Raw genomic sequence first — 13,699 nt, forward strand, 5'->3', positions numbered from 1 at the left:
AATGAGCAGGACCTCTATATTTACCAGTAAGATGACAATGATCCCTAACTTTAGACTCCTCAATTTCCTCCTCACAAATATGACAGATATTGTTCTTTCTAAATTCTAATTTTTCTTCTATGGTTAATTTCATCGGTTCATTTGTTTCTTTTATTAATTTAGTTAGTCTTATACAATCCTTTTCTAATCGTTTTACAAACTCTTGTGAAGCATTTTTTCCACTATACTGTTCAAGTTTATTATACTTTTCTCCAACAGATGATTAGATATAATAACAGAAACCACAAGGAATATGTTTTTGATATTTATTTGTATATGGTTCTTTTGGATTAGGAGAAGCAGTATTTATCTTTTTAAGGATACATTCAAAATCAGCGTATATCACAAATGGGTGCATGATAGATTTATTATAATCTTCAAAAGAAATCTTTTCACCAGGTTTAGGCATTGTAATTACAGCTGATTTATGATTACTACAATATTTTGAATGTTGTTCTAATCGTTCTTTTGTATGAAATGAATTAAGACATCGCTTACAAGGATATATTTTGTTTGCTGTTCTGAATACCTGAGAAGAGATTAATCTTGATAAATTATTGATGTATGTGTAATGTGAATTCTTTCCAACACTAAAATATAAAAGATCAATGTGTGTTTCTTCATTTTTATAGTTGTTTGAAATTTTTAATATTTGAACTTTGTTTGTATCCGTTAATCCATATACATTAATAGAAAGATTATTCTTTTTCTCAAATTTAGGAATATCTGTTAGTGGCATTGGGAAATTAAAATCTTTAATGTCCAATGTATTCTCATATTTCATATATTGTTTTACTCTTTCTGAATTACATTTTGGTGGATGTAAGTGAGCAAGAACAGACCAGAGAAAACATTTATTATCATTATTCTTAATATTAACAACTGCCTTCTTTCGTTTTATTTCTTTTGGTAATTCAATATAAGAAGAAGCTTTAAGAGGGTTTGATTTTAGAATGTGTATATCTAAAAAGATGATTTTTTTAAATATTGAATCCACTTCCTACCACTGTATTATCAACATCCTCCTCTTGTCTTGATAGTTCTTCATAAACCCCACTATTCAAAAAATCTTGAAATGATGTTATAAAATGAAGATCTGTTCTCATATAAGGAGTTTGTTCTTCATCTTGTCTTTTCATATTCATTTTCACTCCCATATAAAACTTTAAAGTTTTCATTTCTTTTAATGTCTTTTTAATAAATTTTTCAACATCAGGTTTCACTATTTCAATTGATTCAACTATTGATGATGGACCGGGTTCTCCAAATTGAAAAATCCTGATTTTTATATGCCCTTTAAATGCCCCATCAGTGTTTTCAATATAATAGTCTCCCTTTACTTTAAACTCATTTTTCTTGTGTTTTTGTGATTGAAGATGCCTATTATACTACTCTTCAAAACATCCTTTGAGCAGGTATCACAATGTTTTCTTTCCAACTCAAGAGGGGATATTTTGTGAAATAGATTAAATGTGTGTTTGTTGGTTCGGAGGTGTTTTCTATAATGTTTATATTCGTGATTACAAACATCGCAGTATGTTGTATTCACCATATTTATATAATAAAACTTTGCTTAAACTAAAATTTTCTTGATGAAAATTTCGTTTATTTTACAGGTGAATCTGTGCTTAAACTAAAATTTTCTTGATGAAAATTTCGTTTATTTTACAGGTGAATCTGTGCTTAAACTAAAATTTTCTTGGTGAAAATTTCGTTTATTTTTCCAGGTGAATCTGTGCTTAAACTAAAATTTTCTTGATGAAAATTTCGTTTATTTTACAGGTGAATCTGTGCTTAAAACCATTTTATCCTCCAACTTTTTCACTTAATAAATACAATGTTTCAAGACACAAAAGACAAGTTTCAATCAATCTCTTCATTTGTTAAAGATGCTGAGAAATATGTCAAGGATGTAAAATTGAACAAAGATAAATATAACAACTATTGGATAAAAACAATTATGGTGGATATGATGAGTTCTTCAATTTACTTCAGTGGAAGGGCTTTTAGTATACCTGGAAGAACATCAATTAAGGTATCTCTAACAAAAGTTTCTCCTCTCCTTCTGGCAATATATTCAAAACTAGAAAAAGCAATGAAACAAGAAAAGGTATCAAAAAATAAAAACCTTATGGATGAAGCTTTAGAAAGAAAAGATAAGACCATCTGTAATATGCAAGGAGAAATTTGTATTTTTTTCAACAACCCTAAAGATATAAATCCTGATGAAATAAAGGATGTTAATATATCAGGTGAAATGACATTTCGTTCAATTGTAGTTAAGGATCATTTTAAAATTACCTTTAATATAAAAAATGTAGCAGTTGAATCTGTTAATGAAAAAATGTATATCGATATCGATGGTAATGTTTTTTCTACTAATTAAATGAGTCAATATTCAACTGAAGATTTTGAAGATTATGAGAGTGATTATGATACCGAGAGTTTGCATTCAAACGATAGTTATGGCACCGAAAGTTGGTGTTCAAATGATAGTTATGAAAGTATAGATGATTCTGAAAGTATCGAAGATGATATCGAAGATGAATTTCAGTTTAAGTAAAGTTTTACTTTATAAATATGAATAGTTTACTCGATTTTGAGCCTCTTGAATTCCATGATTCTCCATATGACAAATTTGAGAATTGCCCTGCGTGTGAAAGACGGGGATTAAACACAGAGTCAAAAGCCTATAAACAATGTATATTCTGTGATTATCTTCTAATTAATGATAATCAAAAATATAAAAAGGAAAATAATTCTTTTAGATTTACACCAAAAATGAATTACTTTACAAGATTGATTCGAGAAATGAATGTAAAGTACGAGGGTGAGAACACACCTTTCCTTACAAGGGAAGAAACTGAACGTATTAGAGAAATGTTCAAAGGATTGTTGTTATATCTTATTCATGGATGTGATTTTCAGGGAAATATCAACACAAGATATTGCATAAATAAAATAATGGATTATCTTGAAATTAAACCTGAACTTAGGATAAAATATAGAATTTCTAAAAAAGCCAATAATAAATTAAATAACCTGTTTTCCAAATATATAAATGAATGATTTTTTACCTATTTGGGAAAATAAGATAAAATTTGACAACCATAAAAATCTCCCAAATTCATTAAGATGCCTCATAGTTGGTTCAAGTGGATGTGGAAAAACCTGCTTACTTTTAAAGATGCTCCTCACTCCCAACTTTTTAGATTATGATAATTTAATAATTTTCACAAAGTCGAGTTTTCAACCAGAGTATCAACTACTCTCACAAGGTTTTAATTCTGGTCTTCAAAAAGAAGATATAATCGGTTTATTTAAACTTCAAAAAAACCAAAATGATTTTAACATTGAAGATATAATACAACTATTTTGTGATACACAGAGATGTAAAAAGAAATCAAAACCGATAACTTGTATTCTGAGTGATAATACGGATGATATACCGTCTCCCCAAGATTTGGATGAATCCAAAAAGAACCTCGTTATCTTTGATGATTGTGTTAATGAGAGAAACCAAACGGTAATGGACAGCTACTACACAAGAGGGAGACATTCTTCTTGTAATTGTATTTATCTTAGTCAATCGTACTTTCAGCTTCCTCGTCGTTCCATCAGAAACAATGCCAATACTTTTATTTTATTCAAGTTAAATTCAATAGATATAAACAATTTTTGGAGAGACAATTGTTCTACATTATGTAGTAAAAAGGAATTTGGGGATTACATGAAACACACGACTGAAAAATATAAATATATTGTTGTGAAACAAGATGAGATATTAAATGATATTTTTCAATAAATAAATGGATGCGAAAGAAAGAGCAAGAAGATTTAGGGAACATCAAGAGTTGGTTTCAAAAGTTGTAAAACAGCAGGAAGACATAAAGAAGAAACGCAGACAGAAACTAACGGGCGAAGAAGCATTTGAAAGAAAACAAGAGAAATTTTTTAAACCACTTTTAAAAACTTCCCAAGAAAAAATGAAAGATGTTTCCACAGTTCCCACAGTAGAATATACTCCTAAAAACTTCAAATGTTAAAAGATTTCAGTCAAATGACGGAGGAAGAATTAGAGCATATTGGAGAATGAGAATATCATGATGAAGAATTATTTCAACAACTGGAAGAGATTAATCGACCCCTGATTATATTGTGAATGCTCTTCAAAACAATGAATATTCAGCGGATTCAAAAACCAAAGCAGGACTCATTCCAACAGAACAATCAGCAATATTTCATCTTGTTCAAGAAAAGGTATTGATATTTAATGATGAATTAAGGTTCTTGGGTTCTGCTCAACCCCCTGTTAAACTAACTCCGAGATTAATGTTTCTTCTCACAAAAGATGGAAGACAAGGTTCAACTGTGAGGGATGAATCAAAGTATATTGATAAACCATTGGATATGGAAAATAATGATGATAGAGTATATATTGATCTGCTGAACACTCTAAATTATAAGGTTATTCTTTCTGGTAAAAGTAGGAAGAATGAGAAGGAGAAACACATTATTCAGGCTTTAAGTATCCTTGGTTCAGGTGTTAGTTTTCTTCCAAATGACCCATCGCAATTAGTTAATAGACTGTTATTGTTGTTAGGCAGTAAGAAGGCTGGAAATAACAATTGTTTTAATGAAGCATCAGCCATTTTAGACCAGTTGATGAACATGAAAATAATTAATAAATATCAATATAAAGACATTTTATCTCATATTAAATAAGATGAGAAGCACAATCCTTAGTTTCAATTTCACAACAAGCGACCACACATCTTCATTCCCATACCCACTACAACTTGACACAACAAAAGAATATGAGGCATCTTTATTGTCCATGGAAACTTATAATACCTTATTTAATATAACCGAGAAAAATGACAAGTTTAGTTATAATCCGGGAAGTGGATACAAAACGATAACAGTCTCACCCGGAGCATATGAGATTTCTCAAATATCTTCCGAAATTGCTCGTCTTATGAAAGAACAGGGTGATGATCCAAAAAATATTGTTATAAACATTCAAAAACATACTTCAAAATCAACGATTAAAGTTAAAAATAACTACAAGGTTGATTTCACAATTGATAATTCATTTAGAGAGTTATTGGGTTTCTCCTCAAAAAAGATTGAAACTAATGGGACGTTTTACAGTGATAATGTCATTCAAATATCCTCAGGAATAAATTAATGGAGAAGTTATATTCATCAGAATTCACCTACGTGAAGTTTTCCAATAAATAAATACGATGGTTATTGTGAGGAAACACGAGTTGGGAAAATATAAAATAATTACAGGGGATGGGATGTTCCTTTCCCCATACTACAAGGGTGAAGGTATGTATCTTGGTAGAGGATACTATAAACCTAAGAGACAAAGGGGTGTTGGACATCAATTTAGAGGAGATGGGATAATTGATACTCTCATGGGTATTGGTTCAACTATTCTTAAACATAAAGATCTAATTGGTTCAACTGCTTCTGCTGTGGGAAATGTAGCAGGTGCCGTAAAGAGTATAAAAGATGCTCAGAAGGAATCTCATAAATTACAAGCAATAAAAGAAATTAAGAAAGGCAAAACTCAGTTGTCCCCCCAAGAACGACAGAAAATAATTCAAATACTTGGATCAGGGTTTCAAAAGTTTTAACATCTTTTTTCCTAAATAAATACAAGCATGGAAGCAATTGATAGTATCTATGATTTGGATGATACTATTATCATCTCAAACTCCACTAAAAAAGAAGATTACTTCAAGGTAAATGCAATAACTGGAACAGACTGGAATACGAATGGTACAAAAAGTTTTGAAATAAATAATCAACAAACCTATTTGAATCTCTCCGAAAGTTTCTTGTTGTGTAAATTTAAATTCACTAAAGCTGGGAATAATACAAACGCTACACTTGTAAATGATTTCTTCTGGAAAATGTTTGATAGTGTGCGTTTGTATATTGGGACACAAGAAGTTGAAGCAGTTGATTATGTCTCTGCTGTATCTGAAATGATAAAATTTACACTCTATACATTCAGTGATAGAATGGGAAAGGGGTCTGCCGAAGGTTTTATTCCTGATATGTCAACGGGAACAAACACAGACCCTGGATATACTCAAAGGAAAGGAATGTATAATGATGATACAAAAGCAGAAAATAGTTTTACTGTGGCAGTTCCTCTTAAAGGTATATTTGGATTTGGTGATCATGATAAAGTTCTGTATGGTCTTAAAATTAGATTTCAACTACAGAGGAATGATAATGAAAATCGATTGCTTTTTGGTGTTGGTAGTGCTTTTGGTGAACAGAATAAATTTGTAATTGAGGAGATGAGTTGGTATATCAGTGAATATACTCCTAATCTTAAAACAGAAGAGATGTTGAATCGAAGACTTAACTCAAAGAAACCACTCAGTGTATCATACCTCAAAAGAAGATGTCAACACGTTAAACTCAATCAAACTACTTACACGTGGAATTTGGGTGTTCTGGAAGGAAAGCCACGATATCTGTGGATCATTTTTAAAAAGCCAGATGGTGATACTGCGACTGATAAGAATAATGCATTGAGTGATAATGCTAAGGTGAAACAACTTCGCGTTTCTCTAGATGGAACATTTTACCCACGAGATAGATTGGAAATTAATTGGGAAAAAATGATTTTGCTGAAGCATACAAGTCTTACCAAAAGGTGTGTGAAAGTAATGGAAATAAAGAACCTATTTTGGATATGACAGCATTTAAAAGTTTGTATACAATCTATGCGTTTGACCTGAGCGCTCAAAAGGAAACTATAAAGTCTAATCGAGTGGATACTTCCCTATACATTGAAAGAAGAGAGAGTGAAGAAGTTGATACATATTGTTTGCTTTTGGAAGAAACAGAATTGCAGATTAATACAGATAATGGTGTGATGATTAGTCTCACATAATTTTTTGTTAAATAAATGAGTGGCAAAGTACCAACTGGGGTATATGTTAATCAAATCAATCTTCATAAACTATCATCTTGTGTTCAAAATCAAAAGCCTTGTACGATTAACGTTAATACAATTCAGAGAAAAGGAGCAGTAAGAATTGATGTTTTTCTCACAAGAGAACAGGTTAAAATCTTGAATGACACTGGCTCACTTAAAATTAAAATGACAAAACCAATGTTGAAAAAATATTCAATAAGAGAGACGAGTGGAGGATTTCTCCCATTTCTAATTCCTTTATTTGCTGGTTTAAGTGCGGTTGGAGCATTGACGGGTGGTATTTCAACAGCGGTGAAAACTGCCAACGAAAGGAAGGCTCAACTCCAGGCTCAAAAAGAATTGGAAAGACATAACAAAGAGTTGGAGAAACAAATTAGTGGAAGTGGTGTAATTGTAGATTTTGCTGAAAAACTTGAAGGTCTGCCTGATAAAGCGAGATTGTTAGTTGGAGATATGCTTTCTTCTATAGCACAAGCAGGTGTAAAATTAACGAAAAGAGGTAATGGATTATATGTTTCTAATAAATAAATGAGCATTGATGAGTGGTTGAAAGAATTTGGAAAGAATACAACATCAAATTTACAACTTGTGAAATATTGTAAGAAATTAAAAATTCATAATGTGGTTATTTGTATGAGAGATGAATTAACAAATGTGCCAAAACATACAAAGAATATTATTATGAACTTATAAGATAATAATGGGAACGGTTCTCATTGGGTTTGTATTTTTAATAGTCAAGACAAATATTATTTTGATAGTTTTGGTCTTCCGCCACCTGTTGAAGTCATAAAATTCTTACAGAATGGTGTTTATCAAACATTTCAAGTCCAAGAATTAAATTCCAAGTGTTGTGGTAAATTATGCCTATATGTGTTATTTCAACTCAACAAAAATAAAAAAAATTTATGATATTATTTTTAATCTAATATAAATGACTTATGTTGGTAAAGATGGTTCTATCTTTGGTGTATCTCAAGAACTGGATATTGATTTATCAAATTATTACACAAAGGCACAGGCTGAACGACATAAATATAATATAACCAAAAATATTAACATGAAAAATGCTTATAAATTAAAAAATTATCCAACCCCAACTGAAGCGAATGACTTGGTGAGATTAAGTGATTTATCACAATATATATATACTTAAATAAAACGGCTGTGTATTCCAAAGATACAGAAATGTTGATATTATCTCCAGGTCATACAGAATTCACAGTTCGAATTAAAATAATTTTTTATAAAGAAGGGCGTATCGTTTGTATGAGAATAGAACAATGGGGGTATGATATGAATGATTTAGGGTATAATTGGTCATTTAAAATTAACCTCGAAGACCTGGAACAATTAAATCAGTCGTAAGGAAGAATATTATCCACTTGGTATCGAGAATGAGTTTTGTGGGGCTACGATTAGTAAACAACAAATAAAAGAATTTAATAAGGGTAAATATAATAATGGTTTTGCCCTTGTTTATCTCATGAAAACAGAAAAAAACAGGATTATATATAATAAGTAAGGAAATACAAAATGATTTAACTATGGGAAGATGGGGAGGTGTTTCGTGCCATAATATTATTCTAACATATATTTCTAATACATAAATGACAGCAAGAAGGCTTCAAGAAAATTATCATTTCTGTGTTCAAGCATACCTTCAAGAAAAGGGTATTCGGTATTTTAATAAATATGTTCTACAACATAAGAATGAGGTATTTTCAATAAAAGATTGGCATTATGCTGATGTTGATAAACCGACAACTTTAGATTTAATTAGAATGTTAAATAATGAAAAAATTATAAAGTTAAGAAAAGGTAAGGCTCTTTTAGAAATTCAAAAGAAATTTTATTGGTTTCCTGTTGTAAAAAATTATTTTGGATACAGGAATAACAAGAAATCCTGATGAATATATGTATAATATTCTATGGGGTGTAAGCGATTCAAGGATAGTAAGGGATGAGGAAGGAGTTGAAGAAGAGAGGGAAGAGGAGGAAAAGGAGAAGAGAGAGAAGGAGGAGAGGGAGAAGAAAGAGAAGGAGGAAAGAGAGAAGAGAGAGGGATGAAAGGGAGAAGAGAGAGAGGGAGGAAAGAGAGCAGAGAGAGAGGGAGGAGAGGGAGGAAAGAGAGTGGATGAATAAATATCAAAATATGAAAACCAGTGAGATTCAAAAAAGAATAGGGGTATTACAGAAAATAACTCAACCCACCGAGGAGGAAAACAAAGAATTGATAAGTCTATTTACAATACTTTCGACAAGACTATTGACATCGAGAAGACATGTATTTTAATTCAAGTTTTTCATTTTTTTTTTCTTAAATAAATGGGGGAGAGAGTGAAGGCATTTCTAAGGATTCTTTATGTTTTAAAAATTAAGATTCAAATGTGCATGTTGGAAACTAAAAAGGTTTTTGCACTCTGCAGGATTTTTTCTCATAAATAAATGAGTTATTGTCTCAAATGTAAAAAGAAAACTAATACGAAAAATATTTCATATATTAAAAGTAAAAATAACAGGGTTATACAAAAAGGTATATGTTCGGTGTGTGGTTCAAAAAAAAATCAATTTATCTCCCAACACAAACTAGGAGGAGATATACAAAAGTTTTTATCAGGAAGTAAATTTACAACTACTGGAATACCAGGGGAATTACATCTTCCAGGGTATTCTTTCTGTGGTCCAGGCACAAACTTGGATAAAAGATTAGATGAGGCAGACAATCCTAAATCCTGGAGTCAGCCTATCAATAGAGTTGATGAAGTGTGCATGAGACACGATATTGATTATGGGAATACCACAACGTTGGAAGAAAAGCATGAAGCCGATAGAGAAATGTTGTATAATTTGTCTCTGATACAAAATCCAACCTTGAGAGAAAAAGTTGATCGGTTCATTGTGAAGAAGATGATCAGTGCTAAATTGAAACTTGGACTTGGAAATTCAAAAAACTTGTAAGCTCTAATGATGTCATTAAGATTGAAGAGCAATTAGCTGATGAATTACATAAACCAATATTCACAAAGTTTCAGAGAAGGAAAGTTTATTCCAAGGACGTAGATTATATCTGGTCTGCTGATTTGATTGAACTCAATAATGATAAGGGGTACAAGTATGCTTTAACCGTTATTGATTTGAGGAGTAGATATGTGTGGGTTGTCCCTTTAAAAAACAAAACAGGTAATACTCTTATGTTAGCTTTTCAACAGATATTTAATAAAAGTAAGAGAAAACCTAAAAAATTGTGGACTGATGAGGGTAGAGAGTTTTATAACAAGACATTTATGAATTTTCTAAAAATAACAGTATTACATTATACAGTACCTTTAATGAAGGGAAGGCAGTTGTTGTTGAACGTTTTAATCGTACCTTAAAAGAGAGACTATATAAAAAATTCACACAACTCGGTTCACAACAATGGTCATCTTTTATTCAGGATATTGTGGATAAGTATAATGACACGATTCACACGGCAACAAATATGAAACCATCAGAAACATTTACAAAATTAAAATATGAAAAAGAGATTAATGTCAGAAAACCTAAGTTCAAAGTTGGTGATATCGTAAGAATATATAGGTGGAAATCTCATTTTGAAAAAGGTTATACGAAAAGATGGACCAACGAGCTTTTTAAAATTGTTGATGTAATAGATACGGTTCCTTGGACTTATAAGATATATGATTTGGAAGGGGAAGAGATTTTAGGTTCATTTTATTCACAGGAATTACAAAAGACAAAGATAAATTGAAATTTTTTGACTCCGCCCCTTTTTGGCTCCACCCACACAAGCCCCCGCCCACACAAGCCCCGCCCACACAAACCCCACACAAACCCCACCACACACCCCCACAAGCTCCAATAAATTGAAATTTTTGACTCCGCCCCTTTTTGACTCCGCCCACACACGCCCCTCCCACCGAAGCCCCGCCCACACAAACCCCACACAAACCCCACACAAGCTCCACACAACCTCCACACAAAAACTCCACACAAGCTCCACACACACAAACCCCACACAAGCTCCACCCATATTCATCATATTCACATAATTAGTGATTAGTTAAGTAGTTCCCCACACACACAACATGTTTATTTAATTAAAAATTATCCACCCATCCACACAAGCTCCACTCATCCACCCATCCCCCATCTCTCCACCCATCCATTTATCCACACAAACCTCATCCACATAAGCCTCATCCACATTCACCCCTCCCACACAAGCTCCACCCACATAAGCCCCTGCCCATATAAACCCTGCCCACATAAACCCCTCCCACATAAGCCCTGCCTACACAAGCTCCACACAAAAACTCCACACACATAAACCCCTCCCACACAAGCTCCACCCACATAAACCCCCGCCCACACAAGCCCCACCCACACAAGCCCCACCCACACACACACACCCCGCCCACACAAGCCCCTCCCACACACACCCCACCCACACAAGCCCCCACCGAAGCCCCGCCCACACAAGCCCCGCCAACACAAGCCCCACCCCCTCATCCCCCCTGTGCGCCCCCACCTTTGACCCACCACCTCCCTCATCCCACCCCCACCCTTCCCCACACACACACATGGGGAGGGGAGGGATGGGATGAGGGGGTGATGGGTCATTGGGGAGCGCACCTACCCCCCTCCCCCCAACCCCCCCCCTTTACATCTCTTTTATTCTTTTCTTGTAATTCAGAATCAAGTAATTGTAAACAAAACAAATATAATTTATTAATATTGAAAATATTAAATATTCATTTGCGAGAATGTACAATCTTTCCCAGCAATCTTCTTCAGATGTCTTGTGATTTCGAAACTCAGACACCATATTCTGTTTTGAAACAAAAAGTGGATAATAATTAGGTTCTATAAAGATAATTACATGGTAATATGAATAAGCCTCGTTGACCACTGAATTAACACACCAGGAGCCTGTCATCCTTTCAAGGTCAATAAAATGAATTCCAGTGTACTGACAAAACCACGTCCAAACTAATGATGCAACCAACATAAGGCGACATTCTAAAGAGAGAGTGATATTAATAATAATTCAGAAATATTTACCTCCAGAAAATCATGTGTTGTACAAGATTGCTTCAACAGCTGATGTTGTGCGATAGTGCTGAAAAAAAAAATAATAAGTCAAGGGTATAGATGAAGAGACAGACAGGGAAAGCAACACACACACACACACACGCACACACACACACATACACACACACATAGACACACACACACGTGCCTCACCATTGGTTTAATTCATTCGAGATCAGAGACCAGTCATTATAAATCATTGGCCTCTTCAATAAGAGCAGAGAGAGGTAGGTAGAAAGACAGACAGAGAGAGAGGCACACACACGTGTCTCACCATTGGTTTAATTCCTTCGAGATGAGAGGACGTGATAAGACTTCATGCCACTCATTGTAAATGTCTTTCAATTCTCTTCTAAAATCATTGATCTCTTCAATAAGAGTATTAATTTCATGAACCACGTCGTGATATGTAAACTCAATTTCTTCCAATGCCCTGTCAGGGAAAAAATATTTATATATATATATATATATATATATATATATATATATATATATATATATATATATATATATATATATATCAGAATTATCATGATTTAATTAATAATCATTTGCTTCATCGTTAAAAGAGAAAAGCATACACAAACTTACCAACTCTGTAGTGGGCTGTTGGCTTCATCGGAAGAAATATCGTCCATGCCTCAGTTGTAAAAATGAAAATCCCGTCTGGCAGAAACTTTGTCTGGCGAACCGCTTATAAAGCAACGATGAGGAGATTGCTTAATCATTGGGTGTGGGCACAGGAAATGACAAGCTTCTCTTAATGATCTCATCTGGCCACCGCCCGAGTTGCAAATCATTTTTGGACATAAACCACGCCATAAAAGTTTTGATTCAAATGTTTTCAGTTCGTGTTCTGAGATAAAATATAAACACGAGACCTTGTCTCACAGAATAGTTCCTATTTTTTCACAGCATGACAGTCCAAAACCACTTCCTCATTCACACAGCACGGCCGTGTCAAAAACACTTCCTCATTTTCACGGCATGAACTGAAAACATTTGAAACAAAACTTTTTTCTGGCATGGTTTATGTACAAAAATGATTTGCAACTCGGGCGGTGGCCAGATGAGATCATTAAGAGAAGTTTATCATTTCGTAATGGCACAAAAGGGGTATCTTAAAAAATATAAAGATTCAAATGTTTTGTTTTTCAATATTTTAGATGGGGATTATTGTGCAAAGAAAATTAAACTATTGAAGGAATTTGAGAATGAACAAATGTTTATAGGTTCAATGAGTGAGCTAAACAATATGCATTGGTTATTTGATAAAGAGTGCCCCGAGGCTTAGACGTTTCAGATATTTCTTTAGAATCACCTTTCACAAATCTTTATCTTGTTGTATGGGTTATTTGATAAAGAGTGTCCCGGGGCTTAGACGTTTCAGATATTTCTTTAGAATCACCTTTAACAAATCTTTATCTTGTTGTATGAGTTATTTGAATAGAGAGTGTCCCGGGGCTTAGGCGTTTCAGATATTTCTTTAGAATCACCTTTAACAAATCTTTATCTTGTTGTATGGGCTATTTGAATAGAGAGCCCCTAGGTTAAAAGGGGAAATAAAAAAATGACCGTTTTTACAGCCATTTT

The 13,699-nt window shown here is 33.2% G+C and overlaps 2 long non-coding RNA genes across 3 annotated transcripts in view; one reads left to right on the forward strand and one right to left on the reverse strand.

Moving 5' to 3' along the window:
- Nucleotides 1-13,699, forward strand: part of LOC147012197 (uncharacterized) — a 175,256-nt gene that overhangs the window by 139,351 nt on the left and 22,206 nt on the right. The gene's annotated exons all lie outside the window — the stretch shown is intronic.
- On the reverse strand, nucleotides 11,719-13,060 carry LOC147012199 (uncharacterized). Its single transcript, XR_015051812.1, has 4 exons — nucleotides 12,698-13,060; nucleotides 12,381-12,539; nucleotides 12,077-12,134; nucleotides 11,719-11,843 (listed from the first exon to the last, which is right to left on the reverse strand). It is a non-coding gene; the product is annotated as an uncharacterized LOC147012199 (long non-coding RNA).

This window comes from Eptatretus burgeri, chromosome 15 (genome assembly GCF_056783735.1).
Source record: "Eptatretus burgeri isolate ZD-2024b chromosome 15, Ebu_testis_v1, whole genome shotgun sequence".
Classification (NCBI taxonomy): domain Eukaryota; kingdom Metazoa; phylum Chordata; class Myxini; order Myxiniformes; family Myxinidae; genus Eptatretus; species Eptatretus burgeri.